The sequence below is a fragment of the Diaphorina citri genome, unplaced genomic scaffold (genome assembly GCF_000475195.1).
Source record: "Diaphorina citri unplaced genomic scaffold, Diaci psyllid genome assembly version 1.1 scaffold1275, whole genome shotgun sequence".
Classification (NCBI taxonomy): domain Eukaryota; kingdom Metazoa; phylum Arthropoda; class Insecta; order Hemiptera; family Psyllidae; genus Diaphorina; species Diaphorina citri.
The window spans coordinates 1-16,023 of NW_007378704.1; the positions used below are offsets into that span (position 1 = coordinate 1).

The 16,023-nt window shown below is 38.3% G+C and overlaps 2 non-coding genes across 2 annotated transcripts; both read left to right on the forward strand.

Moving 5' to 3' along the window:
* Nucleotides 1–15,417: 15,417 nt before the first annotated feature.
* Nucleotides 15,418–15,490, forward strand: Trnak-uuu. The gene has a single exon. It is a non-coding gene; the product is annotated as a tRNA-Lys (tRNA).
* Nucleotides 15,491–15,575: 85 nt separating this feature from the next.
* Trnak-uuu lies at nt 15,576–15,648 on the forward strand. The gene has a single exon. It is a non-coding gene; the product is annotated as a tRNA-Lys (tRNA).
* Nucleotides 15,649–16,023: the final 375 nt, after the last annotated feature.

Consider the following 16,023-nt stretch of genomic DNA (forward strand, 5'->3'; position numbering starts at 1 on the left):
TAACCTCCCTGAATGTGAATCAAATTAAACTTATTAAACCAAAATAATTTGGGTTTTAACTTTAACCTTTTAACAAGTAGTTTTGCTCTCCTTCTGTTACATTCGTGGATTAAAGTCTCTATCTCTAGCAGTCTCAACGCTCAACCTACATATATATGTATTTCCCCAATATTACATGACTTTCTTTTATTTCGAGATTTAACCCCCCTGGAACCAATTTAAACCAACTGCCATGTCGTGATGATGAGCCCCCGTGAAAAGAGATTTCCGGAATAGAAAGTGAAACTAGAGGCCCCGGGTTCCAATCTGGTGCTTCTTAGCATGAAGGTCCAGATTTTCTATTTATTTTATTCATTACCTAGATATATTTATTACTAGCTGAATTCCGTCGCTTCGCTCCGGAATCCCGCTAGTTCATCCCGAGGCATGGCCAAACTTGTGGAAAAGGCATGGGGTTTTGCTCTCCTTCTGCTACATTCGTGGATTAAAGTCTCTTCTAGCAGTCTCAATTCTCAACTTATGTATTTCCACTATTTCCCCAATATTACATGACTTTCTTTTATTTCGAGATTTAACCCCCCTGGAACCAATTTTTATTTTAAACCAATTTAAACCAACTGCCATGTCGTGATGATGAGCCCCCGTGAAAAGAGATTTCCGGAATAGAAACTTAGAAAGTGAAACTAGAGGCCCCGGGTTCCAATCTGGTGCTTCTTAGCACGAAGGTCCAGATTTTTTATTTATTTTATTCATTACCTAGATCTATTTATTATTCTTTTTTATGAGCTATTCATTCTAATATCTACTTTTAAGGTTAATTATAGAAAACAGGTCCTTTACCATTAATTTTGAGAGGGAACTAACATCTGAGGTCCTTGACCTTTTAAGATCCTTTCATTGGATGTCTTTTCCTTGTCTAATGCTAATCAAACACCCCACTCTCTCTTTGTTGCAGGACATTCTGGGCCCCCTGTATACCGAGGTATCCATAGGCATCGTCGTTTCACCCTGTACAAAACACTTCCCCTTTTCTATGAGCTATTCATTCTAATATCTACTTAAGGTTAATTATAGAAAATAGGTCCTTTACCATTAATTTTGAGAGGGAACTAACATCTGAGGTCCTTGACCTTTAAAGATCCTTTCATTGGATGTCTTTTCCTTGTCTAATGCTAATCAAACACCCTCCTCTCTCTTTGTTGCAGGACATTCTGGGCCCCCTGTATACCGAGGTATCCATAGGCATCGTCGTTTCACCCTGTACAAAACACTTCCCATCTGAATAACCCTGGTCTATTTGAAAATATAAAATCCATTTAAAAATATTTTAAATACACAAATGAAACTCGAATTTCTTTATATTTCATAAATACCTAAATGTGTTTTTCTTGTCATTATTATTATTATTACTTTCAGCCATTGAAAAGATTTTTGAAAGTTTGTGAACGGGCCGCAGTATGCCATACTCATTAGGGGCCCAGAAAAATAAATTCTGACAACAGGCCCTTGATACGGGGTTAAATACACAAATGAAACTCGAATTTCTTTAAATTTCATAAATACCTAAATGTATTTTTCTTGTCATTATTATCAGTTTCAGCCATTGAAAAGATTTTGAAAGTTTGTGAACGGGCCGCAGTATGCCATACTCATTAGGGGCCCAGAAAAATAAATTCTGACAACAGGCCCTTGATACGGGGGCGTCCATTTTGGGTTTTTCTGTGAGTTCAAACAGAATATTTACGAATGTTGTACACCTAACTCCATGAATAATAATATACTTATCAGTTGTATCATCTGACAGAATTCATTTGAACTTTACAACCTAAAAATCTGACGAATTTACGACGACGAACTGACGAATGCGAAATACGACGAAAATTTTACCAAATTAGCTAAGTATATGTATTTGAATTCCTTAAAGTTATTTACATAGTCTATTGAACGAATTTGGGGAAAAGGTAAATTTGGTGGAGATGCCAAAACTACATATTACAGAAGATATGCATTTGGATGAATATTTCTACAACAGGGTTGTCCAACCTTAGGGCACCCGAGGGCCGCAAGAGACCAAGGTAGAGAGTTGGCGGGCCGCAAAATAAGGAAATTTGGAAGTTCCTTAGTAAAACCTTAGTTTAAGGAAACTTGGAAGTTTCTTAGTAAAACCTTAGAAATTTGGAAGTTCCTTAGTAAAACCTTAGTTTAAGGAAATTTGGAAGTTCCTTAGTAAAACCTTCAGTCCCCTCAAATCTTCAGTTTCCTCTCCTTCCTAGCTTAAGTAACTTTATCTTGAACTTACTAAGCTTGACCTCAGATTGTGATCCCTGCTATAAATGGTAGTTTTAACACCTCCACCAAATGTTATCAATCAATTTACCTAATTACATAAGTACCTACGTACATAATAATTATTACGTATTATGATGAACACGGTCCCCTTATTTATCAAACAAGTACCTTTGTAATGTATACTGGCCACTAAATTTCTGTGATGAACCATGGACCCTGTAATATCAGGCTATTTCACAGCCTGTTTTTTCATGAGAATATTAAATTGACCATGTTTTTTATTATTACTTTTTCACTCCCTGTTATGTGGTCGGACGAAGGGGGGTTTTAAATTACATACTAGCGAACACATCGCAGTCCAATGGAGAGAGGTTTAGAATCAACTTTTGTACCACTTGTACAAGGTAGAATACCTTATCCTGGTCTGAAGCCCCAATAATCCAGATTCCAACTAACCTCAGTGGTGCAGTTGTTAACACGTTGGACTTGGGATCTGGAGGTTGGTGGTTCGAGTCCAAGTTAAGTCATAAAATTTATCAAGGTGTAATAAGCGGGGAACGATATTTGTGAAAAGCATTTAAAATGCTTAAACCAGTTAAAAATTCCTTCATCCAGATTAGTGTACTGAATTACTTTCTTAGTGTACTGAATTGTTTCACCAAAAGTGTGCACTAAAAGAACTTGCCATCCATAAACATAGAGCATAATCTTAGCTGTAGCTGTAATCCCCTTTCAGAATTTGAAGGTTTTCGAACCCCTAAATAAAGTTTTTTCCCTGGGGCTGATTTTATCCTGAAGGGATAAGGTTCGTTCTCAGAACGGCTGGCTTTCTCCTATCCCGTCTTTCTTCTCTCTTCGATTTCGAGACGATAGGACTTAGCAGTTACAATTCCCTCTATCGAACCCCCTAAAAAAAGTTTCAAAAAACATTATTTATTTAAGGCAAATTCATTCACTACCATGTCAACAAGCTATTCCAAATTAATGATATCATTGATATTGCTTTTTTATCTTTCTATTATTTGTATTACTATTAGTTTCCTCGTCTATTTCAATCTTACCACCATGGTTAACCGGATAATTTCTCCTAATTGTTCTGTTTATATGGTCAAAGTGGTTCATAATTTCTTTCATTCCATCATCCATATGATCCATGTTGTTAAGAGTTGCATGAGTTACATCATGATTAATGACCTTGAAATCTTTTCCCTGTGAGGTGTTGATCTGTTTATATTGGGCTTAAGGAAACAATTAGGCGGTAGATACCTCGTATACTTCGGTGGGTCTGGCTTGGTATTGACCCATCTCTGCTGGTAATGATTGTGGCTGACAAATTGAATTAGCTATTGATATTAATGATGTTCTTGTTGATATTGAGAAACAATTGGACCGTAGCTAATGTACTTGAGGTATCAACTAGCGACTGGAATAGAACAGGTGTATAACTATTATTGTGATCATTAATAAAATAATTAATGATCATGGCTGACAAATTGGACCACCTTATTGATACGACCACTACCTTACAAAATGGCTCTGGAATAAGGATAAAACCTAATGTACTCAGAAAAATGGTTTCCTGCTTACATTAGCATCTATCTTTTGTCCAAAGCACACACTAATCTGAAGACCCTACTGATCAGATAATGACAAAATGATTCCACAATAAGGATAAAATCTAACTCAGGAAACTGGTTTCAAAAGTCCATCTTTTGTCCAAAGTCTAATCTAATCTTTGTTCAAAAGTCTATCTTTTGTCCAAAGTCCAGTTTAATCTTTGTCCAAAGGAAAGTCCAGACTAATCAGAGCCATGGAGTAATTGCAAAATGGTTCCAGAATAAGGATAAAACCTAACTCAGGCAAGTGTGGTTTCAAAAGTCCATCTTAGGATATTCTGATACAAGTCCATCTACTCTGGTACCACATGTATTAGGTGCACACAAATGTCACGTACTGGCTGGTAATTTAAGTAACCTGTCCGCAGAATTTCGATGGACTCCAATCCTAGTCCCCCTGCACTTCAAGTCTACCGCTTTACCACTGAACTACCGAATTCGAGTTTCATCATAGGAACAAAAGGAGTCTTTTGTCAGCAGATAATCACATCCTGATCCCGTTATCCCGTTAGGAGGAACAGAAAAAAAATAGTAGTGTAATACATTTTAATTAACAATTCTATCTTCATCAGTAAAAATGGATGCCATCACTTTTCCATGATCTGAAAAGTTACAGGGTGCGCCAGATGAAAGGGTTAAACCAAGTCCAAATTTCAATAAGAAGGGTCGAATGGAAAATAACAAAAGTGCTTATTTATAATGCTCAAATAGGACTAAAAAAATCCCTTTACCCCAATATTAGACTACTGCTATTACTGTGGAAAGTGGTTTCAAAAGTCCATCTTAGGATATTCTGCTACAAGTCCATCTACTCTGGTACCACATGTATTAGGTGCACACAAATGTCACGTACTGGCTGGTAATTTAAGTAACCTGTCCGCAGAACATTCGGTAACTACAGTCATGATTACCTTATAGTCCAGAACGCCAGGGCCTGAGCTATTGGGTGTCGTGGGCCAACAAGTCCAACTCTAAATACGGTAATCACCATAAATTCAAGTGCGTTTTTAACTGTGCCCAAAGGGAATCGAAACAGGACCATCTGCATGAGAAACAAACACATTACCATTTTTATCTTATTTATTTGACTCGTGTTCCGAAGACCTACGTATATTATAAAAAAGAAAAAGACGACGACAAAAAAAAAGGAAAAAGAAGACGAAGAAAGCAGCAAAAGACAGCAACAGCTCACGTGACGTGATGGTAGTGTAGCTGTACTGACCGAGATTACTTACAAAATTATGGGAAAACTGAACTACATCTTTCTGACTCCCCATGACTTCACGTGACGTGACGTGATGTTAGTGTGTTTCTACCTTTAGTGTTCCTATTCACAGCTCTTACACAATCTTCAACGTCCCATTCAAAGTCTCCCTGATTCTGACCCTGCCATGGAGTCATTAAAGGCTTTAAAAAACCAATATAGTAAAAAACCTGATCACTTGAATGGACTCGGGAAGACAAGGAGGTTAAATGGTTTCGACTTTAGTGGTTTTGGTTCGGTGAATGAGATCAGAGCGCGGTAATTATGCCGTGGTTTGAAGACTTATCCGGATAATTGATTGCTCCTGCACTGTCTTGTCATGCAAAGCGCGACGCTCTTGTGGATAATCAGTGCCGGATCCCGATTATCCGGATATACGAGTATGTAGAATAGGATATTCCCTGTTTAGACTGCCAGAATCAGACTGAAAAGTCCCTTTACCCCCGCAGTCTGTCCGATTACCTTGATGGACCCGTAATTTCAGCATTGTTGATGTCTCTCCACTGCTGCAGGTTGCAAAGCTTCCATCTATCTCTATCTTGAGCTATTATCATCCAGAGTTGTCCTACTGCATGATATCTTGAGTGGGTCTTCCATGTACTGTCCGAAAACATCCTACATCTTAGCACCGTCGGCCTACTAAGCAACAACAGCAGCACATTGGACTCATATTACGAGCGGCCTGGGATTCGAGTCCCATTAGGGACATGAAAAATCAAAACCAATAAACCAGTTCAAAATTTGGCACTGATACAGCAAAAGGAACAGAGAGAGAGAGAGACGGAGAGAGAGAGAGAGAGAGAGAGAGAGAAGGGCTAGGTAAGTAATAGCACATAACTAATTACTTTTTTCCAAACCTCTCTCCGGTTTTTTAGTCGGGGCCCCCTCTCTGTTAGTGATTTTTGTTTTCCGACAAACGGATCGTTTAAAACAAATATTGAACCTAAATTACTCATATTACCAGAAATACCAAAGAGAGAGAGAGAGAGAGCTTCACGTCCATTTTGGGTTTTTCTGTGAGTTCAAACAGAATATTTACGAATGTTGTACACCTAACTCCATGAATACTTATCAGTTGTATCATCTGACAGAATTCATTTGAACTTTACAACCTAAAAATCTGACGAATTTACGACGACGAACTGACGAATGCGAAATACGACGAAAATTTTACCAAATTTGCTAACTATATGTATTTGAATTCCTTAAAGACATAGTCTATTGAATGAATTTGGGGAAAAGGTAAATTTGGTGGAGATGCCAAAACTACATATTACAGAAGATATGCATTTGGATGAATATTTCACATTCTACAATGTGTTTCCTTCCAAAAAATCAAAATTATAGACCCGATATCTACTTAATATTTTCGTACATAAAACTTAATTCCTTCCATTTAATTTCCAACTCAATCGTATTGAAAATAATCAAATTGGTCTTCTACCAGCATTTTCTCCGTTGAGTAAAAAACAACAATAATTCATTTCGAATTATCTGGGAGCCGAAAAAAAAAAAAAACAAAAACAAAATAAGAGCAGTTAATAACTCAAAATTATATCCGAAGGAATTAAATTTTTTGATAGTTCTTCTTTATTTTCGATGGTTCTTTTATTTGATAGTTCTTCGCGCAATGTTGTGGCATTCTGTTGCAGACATGAAGTACAGTAGAACCTCGATTATTTCAACTCCAAAAATCGGTTTTTTTTCTCCATCCTTCTAAGGAAATCCTACTTTATCAGAGGAAAAGATCATTGAAAGTGTTCAAACTAATGAGACTAATTGACGAGAAAACATTGTTCAAGACATGTTTTGTGTTGGTTTTGTTTAATTTCAAAATTAAAGGGTATTTAATCCCTATTTTGTTATTCTATGTACCTATATTTGTGGCCCTATTTTACACTGTTTTATACGGAACTTCGATTGTTTCAACTTTTGTACAGAACCTCGATAATTTCAACTACCCTCGGTCCCAATCAGTTGAAATAATCGAGGTTCTGCTGTAGAAGGGTCTATATTTCATACGAAGAAACTTGGTAAGAAGTCGAAAGACATATTTCTTCTCCAGTTCTGTTTCTACCCTGTAATTACAAGGCAGGATGTTTTATTTTGTTCTGGCTATGTGTAGGTATCTTTCTCTGTGAGGATATCTTTCTGTACCTTTGCTATGCCATGTATCTTTCTATAACTTCTTTGATATGTATGTAAATATGTACCTTTTCATATATACCCGTGTATCTTTTTGTAGCTTGCTATGTACCTACCTATGTATCTTGCTTTGCTGTGTACCTTCCTATACTATGTATCTTTTCTGTAACTTGGTTATGTACGTATGTTCGTTGGTATAAGAATCTCTCTCAACTCATTCCTTCTGATGTTTTCTATTTCTATACGTTCTTGTTCTTTTTCCTCCGCTTCTTCTTTCTCTTCTTCTCCTGATTTCTTCCCCTCCTGATTCCTGATTGAAATGAACACTGAAGTCGAGGGGTAGACCGCAAGCGTTCGGTACTGATTGCCTTTGGTAATTTTCACCTTTTGTTCTCAATAAGGCTGTCTAAACCCCAGGTTACCACCATACCAGATCCTTCCAGACAAGAACCAAATTCAACGTTGCTTAACTTCCAAGATCGATCGGGAATTGGTGTATCTCAGGGCGTATTTAGGGACCCCTAACTGTAGTAATATACTAAAAATGTTTGCCTAAAATTTGGAGCATCCCCTCCCCAATATGGGCCCATTTCAAGAACACCAAAATGTATCTTTTTGTAGCTTGCTATGTACCTAATACCTATGTATCTTACTTTGCTGTGTACCTTCCTATACTATGTATCTTTTCTGTAACTTGGTTATGTACGTATGTTCGTTGGTATAAGAATCTCTCTCAACTCATGCCTTCTGACTTCTGATGTTTTCTATTTCTATACTCGTACGTTCTTGTTCTTTTTTCTTTGCTTCTCCTTCCTCTTATTTTTCTTTTTCGTCGTATTCTCTCTTCTTCTTCTTCTTCTTCTTCTTCTTCTTCTCCTTCTCCTTCTCCTTCTCTTCTTCGTCTCCTCCTGGTTTCTTTTCCTCCTGATTCCTGATTGAAATGAACACTGAATTCGAGGGGTAGACCGTAAGCTTTTGCTACTGGTTGCCTTTGGTAATTTCCGCCCTTTCTTCTCAACAAGGCTGACTAAACCCGAAGGTTGCCACAGTATCAGATTCTTCCAGACAAGAACCAAATTCAACGTTGCTTAACCTCAGAGTTCGATCGGGAATTGGTGTATCTCAGGGCGTATTTAGGAACCCCTAACTGTAGTAATATACTAAAAATGTTTGCCTAAAATTTGGAGCATCCCCTCCCCAATATGGGCCCATTTCAAGAACACCAAACAGGGGATCAATCGTTTCTTACAACCAACGTTCTTCCGCCATTTTTTTCTATCTCGCAGAAACTTAAAGCTCTGAGCTTTGACACAAAATTGAAATATTGCACGAGGTTTGTGTATGTTATAAAAGTTTCTGTGTTCAAGATTGTATAGTATGTATACGAGTAATTTTATTGGTGTATAAGTACCGACCTACGTATGCTTGAAACTTGAAACAGACTGCAAAGTTGTTTAAGTTGTATTGGTTCTTGACTAACTAAATACCTAAATAGTGAACAGTAATTCTGATTTTTTTTTTTAGTGTTTCACCCCGCGCTGTTTTTATTTCGCAGCAGTGAAACGACTGCAACATTAGACATGTGTGATCTGTGTCGTAGCATGCCCAATTGCCCATTCCGTAGTATGTCCTCCATCACAATAGTAGTAGCTTACTGCTGGGTAAAGGGACTCTTTCCAGTACTCTTCGAGTAGTATAAATAAGAAGTAATATAATTACCTATTACTTGATGTTTATGTTGTATAATTCTCATAAAGTAATGATTCTGTAGTGCCTTTTCCAAGAAACACATTTCAGTTTCCAATGACCAAAAACTTAAAAAAAATCGCCAATATTGGGGGGAAACCTCTGCTACAGAGCAGACCGTCCCAACCGAGTCCAAGGTCATGTTAATTATGTCCAATTTTGTCTGTGAGGTCCTGCTAATAGTCCTACATATAAAGTATCCTCTCGGATGACTCCTTGATCCAATTTGTTCTTGGTTCCTCGATAATCTTTTAAGGAAGCACGGAGGTTTTATGGATGGAACTGTAAACTGTAACTGCTGAGGTCTTATCATCCCCAAAGCGAAGAGCAAAGGAGGGCAGGGTACGAGAAAGCCAGCCGTTCCGCGAACAAACCCTGCTGAGGTCTTATCATCCCCAAAGCGAAGAGCAAAGGAGGGCAGGGTACGAGAAAGCTAGCCGTTCCGCGAACAAACCTTATTTATGATGAAGTTCGCCGCGGGCGGGAATCGAACCCACCATCTAGCGCTTACAAGGCAGACGTGCCACCCTCCAAGTTACGTTTTCATAGGAGCATAGGAGGACGTTATAAAATTCTAAGTGTTTTGTGCTGTTCAGAGCATCCAATCTCATGAAGATACTTTGAAATGTTTGCGGTTTTCAAAATCTGCACCCATCAAAATCTGCAGTCTCCCCTTGGAAATATTGAGGAGATTTAGAATAATATTTGCTAATCTACTATCTTGCCTTTCGTTACTCACAATACATGTTGTCTTTAAGTCTTTATGGAAGACAACAAGCATGTGACTGAGAACTTATTTTAAATTCGTTCAAACGTCACTGTATTACTGCCAAGTTTTTAGGGACATGGGTTCTGCCCTCCATTTGGGGACAAGCTACCCGCCTCCTGAGTCGGGCTAGCAGCACGCGATTACCCAGATATCCGTACACCCACCACGTGCAACGTTGCTTCGATTCGTACACGCTTAACCCAACTTTTAAGGCTGTTTGCCCCTACACTTAAGCCTCGGAGTGGGCTTTTGTGTACAAAGTGGCCTAACTTCAGTAAATATTTCCTATTTGCACATTTGCGGGCTTCTAATATTTCAATACAAAATTCACATTTTGTTCAGGGTACCCTAGGAGCAAAAGGTGCGGCACAGCATGGCGAGGGCAAGGTCGAAAAGAAATCTGTTTTTGCACAAAAAGAATTAAAAGTACCGCTACCAGGGTCTGTACTGCCCGACTTTTTTTTTATTGAATTTTCGGACAAAATTTATGAGTATCAATTTAGAAAAATCGGCTAACCCAACTAAGGGTTTTGGTCAATTTTTACTTTCCTTATTTATTGCAATTTCGCCTTCTATTGTCTCCTTTTGTTTTCGCCATATTGTTCTTGTCTACTGTTTCGTGTTTTTTTATTGAAATGAAGTTATTTATGAGGGTTCCTGTCGGTCAAGAGGAAAAAGGCCACAGTATGTTTTGGGGGCCTTTGAGGTATGTAGGCGCTACTACCCGTAGAATTTATTAGAAGCTGTGGCAAACAAATTGTGTTTGAAATTTTTAATGTTGCTAGATTAAAACAAGAGACAAAAAGACATTAAAACAAGAGACAAAAAGACATTAAAACAAGAGAAAAAAAGTGATCTGGGTTTGAAGGGCCGGAAAATTATCCTAAAAAATACCATAACAGGGTTAGGATTATCACCCATTTACCTCCACGAAGAGACACAATATACCTTCTCTCCTACTTTCCATTGAGCTCCTCGGTCAACACGATAAGGAAAGAAACACTTTAAAATATTCGCAATCGAAATACGAGTGCAATTTTTTTCCAATTGGTGGGCATCGAACCCGGAACGCGGAACGCCTAGTGGTAACCTCGTTACCACTAGGCTAACCGTGCCCTCTATTATATTAGATACTCTACTCCCTATTCCCAAGCCCCAACACACACACGCAATCCGTTTTCTTCCATCATTTGTAGTTGTCTGTCTACAACTACCTGAAAACGGCTACTTTCCCTGTCGCGTATAATATCTCTAGTAGCGCGGTCAAACTTTCTTGACTTGGCGGGGCGGAGCGCTACCGCGCTCCTTAATATTTGGTCACTAATGACTCTAATGAATAGTCAGTCAGTATAATCAGGTACAGTATACAAGTATGTAAACAGCAGAGGTCTAGACACCTAGAATTCCTATTCTAGACATTGCTATGTGCGTGCAGTGCGGTTATCAAACCCCCGGTCATTAGGCCGTCAGTCACCGCGACTATTAGTGGCTTCAGCTTTAACCTGGTCTTGATTTCCGAGGTGAAGGGCACAAGGGTATATCTATATACCAATAGATTTAAATACAAATACAACAGCTGATACCGTAGCCGTACATAGTACAAATCTGCCGAGCAGCTCAGTGGAAAGCATAGGTATTGTGTTTCTTCTCGCCCATCTGATGAGGGGATGGGCATGCTGCGACACAGACCACATGAATCTAATGTAGCCGTTGTTTCATTGCTATGAAAAGAGGCGATGAAACATTCATCTTTTATACTTTTTTATTTATTTATTAAAGTGTTCTAACATTGAAATTTTATACTATTATTGTCTACAATAATTTTATGTGAATGATGAGATTGTAAAAGGTTGACACCCATTAAAAGACCAAATAGCTATACTCAAAGTGCGAATCTCAAATAGAGCTCTCTATCTCTCATCCTATACATCCTAAGGTGAACAACCTCTCGGGAAAACACAACCCCCATATTATAACCTGTGTCAAGAATAACTCAAGATCTTCCTAATTGTTACTCATTCTAACAAAAGACTATTAATTGACTTTCTGGTAACACAATTTACACAATGGATTAATAGAGAGGGTATATACCAATAGATTTAAATACAAATACAACAGCTGATACCGTAGCCGTACATAGTTAAACATAGTAGATACAAATCTACCGAGCAGCTCAGTGGAAAGTATAGGTATTGTGTTTCTTCTCGCCCATCTGATGAGAGGATGGGCATGCTGCGACACAGACCTAATGTAGCCGTTGTTTCATTGCTATGAAAAGAGGCGATGAAACACTCATCTTTTATACTATTATTGTCTACAATAATTTTATGTGAATGATGAGATTGTAAAAGGTTGACACCCATTTAAAGACCAAATAGCTACTCAAAGTGTGAATTTCAAATAGAGCTCCTCTATCTCACATCCTACATCCTAAGGTGAACAACCTCTCGGGAAAACACAACCCCCATATTATAACCTGTGTCAAGAATGACTCAAGATCTTCCTAATTGTTACTCATTCTAACAAAAGACTATTAATTGACTTTCTGGTAACACAATTTACACAATGGATTAATAGAATACATATTGATATATCTAGCACAGCGGTTCTCAACTTTACCCCCGACACCATCATAATGAGTACCGGGTACACATACCTAGGTTGATGTGTACCATTACTACTGAGTTCAAAACGCACTCAGTACCTTTTGAAAAAATTCAGTACCTTGAGGTCAAAATTCAGTACTTTTCCCATAAAAATCAAAATTTGCTTTTGTCCGCCATTACGCAATTTTTTTTCGCGTACCCCCGGAAGGTCTCTCACGCATCCCCAGGGGTACGCGTACCCCCGGTTGATAATCGCTGATCTATCATAATGGAAAAGAGGTGCGTGTGATGAAATAGATCAATAGAGACTCTATCGCGGGGGTTAATGTTATTGACAGAAAGGATAAAGGGTTTATTGGGGGTTGTACTGGCAACTGTAGAAGTTTTTGAACTTCCTCCACTTTAGAAGATTTTGTGGTTACGTCAGATGTGAGACAAGATTTGAGGATTCGAAAGGAAAAGTTTCACTTCAAACGCTAAGGTCTTATTGTCCCGAAATACATATTGATATATCTAGCACAGCGGTTCTCAACTTTACCCCCGGCACCATCATAATGCGTACCGGGTACACATACCTAGGTTGATGTGTACCATTACTACTGAGTTCAAAACACACTCAGTACCTTTTGAAAAAATTCAGTACCTTGAGGTCAAAATTCAGTACTTTTCCCATCAAAATCAAAATTTGCTTTTGTCCGCCATTACGCAATTTTTTCTCGCGTACCCCCAGGGGTACGCGTACCCCCGGTTGATAATCGCTGATCTATCATAATGGAAAAGAGGTGCGTGTGATGAAATAGATCAATAGAGACTCTATCGCGGGGGTTAATGTTATTGACAGAAAGGATAAAGGGTTTATTGGGGGTTGTACTGGCAACTGTAGAAGTTTTTGAACTTCCTCCACTTTAGGAGATTTTGTGGTTACGTCAGATGTGAGACAAGATTTGAGGATTCGAAAGGAAAAGTTTCACTTCAAACGCTAAGGTCTTATTGTCCCGAAAACGAAGAAAGCCCTCCTTACCGAGAACGAACCTTAGGTGTATTTTATTATGCGAAACAAAACTGGATGCTGGATCAAACATGGCTGAACCAATGAGATTGTGAGATTTCGCTGTGTTTACGTTCAAAGCGGAATCTCATTGGTTCAGCCATGTTTTGTTTCACATACATAATTAAATACAATCTCAGCTGTGTCGTATAAAATCCACTTCGGGCGAGAATCGAACCCACGACCTAGCACTCTTAAATCTAACCCAGAACTTAAGAGACTCTATCGCGGGGGTTTATTTTAATATTGACAGAAAGGATAAAGGGTTTATTGGGGGTTGTACTGGCAACTGTAGAAGTTTTTGAACTTCCTCCACTTTAGGAGATTTTGTGGTTACGTCAGATGTGAGACAAGATTTGAGGATTCGAAAGGAAAAGTTTCACTTCAAACGCTAAGGTCTTATTGTCCCGAAAACGAAGAAAGCCCTCCTTACCGAGAACGAACCTTAGGTGTAAGTATTTTATTATGCGAAACAAAACTGGATGCTGGATCAAAACATGGCTGAACCAATGAGATTGTGAGATTTCGCTGTGTTTACGTTCAAAGCGAAATCTCATTGGTTCAGCCATGTTTTGTTTCACATAATAAAATACAATCTCAGCTGTGTCGTATAAAATCCACTTCGGGCGAGAATCGAACCCACGACCTAGCACTCTTAAATCTAACCCAGAACTTTCTAAATCATCTAAATAACAAAAGTCATCGCTTTACCCACTAAAATAAATCATACACTACCACTTACTGCTAACGATAAACAAATTACATAACGTATCCACAGAAAACAAACTGCGGGTTATGTTGCGGGGCTAAAAGTCGGTAGGGTTACCAATAACAAAAGTCATCGCTTTACCCACTAAAATAAATCATACACTACCACTCTACTGCTAACGATAAACAAATTACATAACGTATCCACAGAAAACAAACTGCGGGTTATGTTGCGGGGCTAAAAGTCGGTAGGGTTACCCAGAGGTGGCGGTACAATCCCCGGCTAACTTAATTATGTCAAAGGCACCCCATGGGGCCATCCGCAGCCCAGTAGGGGGCTCCCTCAATGATTGAAATTAATATACGAGGTTGTTCCAATATTGGAGTGTTAATTCGAACTTTATGTGGATTTTGCTTTTTTTTTTTTTAATTTTGTGTGAGCTTTTCTAATCTGATATTTTTATTACTTCGTGTTTTTGTAATCATAATTTTGTTTCGCTCGTTGTTTAATGTTTATGAGGTTGTTCCAATATTGGAGTGTTAATTCGAACTTTATGTGGATTTTTTTCCCTTTTTTTCAATTTTGTGTGAGCTTTTCTAATCTGATATTTTTATTACTTCGTGTTTTTGTAATCATAATTTTGTTTCGCTCGTTGTTTAATGTTTAATTTCGGTTTAACCCTCCAGGTCCATATGGGTTAATATTATTATTTTGAAGAGGTTGTTGGATAGAGGGAACTGTAACTACCAAGGTCTTATCGTCCCGAAATCGAAGAGAGAAGGAAGACAGGATAGGAGGAAGCCAGTAGGATAAAATCCACCCCGGGCGGGAATCGAACCCGTGGCCTAGCGCTTACAAGGCAAACGCTTTACCCTCCAATCTAACTAGACTGGATCAATAAGCAAAGCTTACCCATTGACATTATTCTTACCGTTACTCTTTTGCTTACTAAGTAATATGTATCTATTGATATTGATGATATTGCTCATATAGGTATTTATATGGATGTAGGTATTCTTATGTATAAAATACGTCAACATGATTTCGTAACTTACACATAACATAACGATAACAAAGGTACATAAATATGTACAAAAGAACTTGGTAAATAGTAAGGTAACATCAAAGTCCAATATTTATCTACAGTTAGGTACCTTCTTATTGCTTGTCTTACTGACATGACTGGTTCATTCAGGTTTCCTATATTGGCCGCCTTCCTTCACTAGCCCGGATAGCTCAGTCGGTAGAGCATTAGGCTTTTAACCTAAGGGTCCTGGGTTCGAGTCCCAGTTCGGGCGGAACTTTTAGGTACCTTCTTATTGCTTGTCTTACTGACATGACTGGTTCATTCAGGTTTCCTATGTTGGCCGCCTTTCTTCACTAGCCCGGATAGCTCAGTCGGTAGAGCATTAGGCTTTTAACCTAAGGGTCCTGGGTTCGAGTCCCAGTTCGGGCGGAACTTTTTTCTTTCTTGAACTCATTTCGGAGTTTTCACCCTCATAAGAATTTTTAATTTTAACAGAAAGATTTTTTTGTTAACACTAAAAGGGCAATAACCTCCCTGAATGTGAATCAAATTAAACTTATTAAACCAAAATAATTTGGGTTTTAACTTTAACCTTTTAACAAGTAGTTTTGCTCTTATTGGTCTTATTGTTAAAAAATCTAAGAAAGGTAAAACGGTCTTTTCAGTCCTAAGCTGACAGTTCAAACACGGTATACGGTACGCTACGTTAGGTAACACAGGCGCGACAAATTGGTCTTATTGTTAGAAAAACGTTGAATATGTGAATTATGAGTTAGAACTACGAAAGGTAAAGAAAGGGTCTTT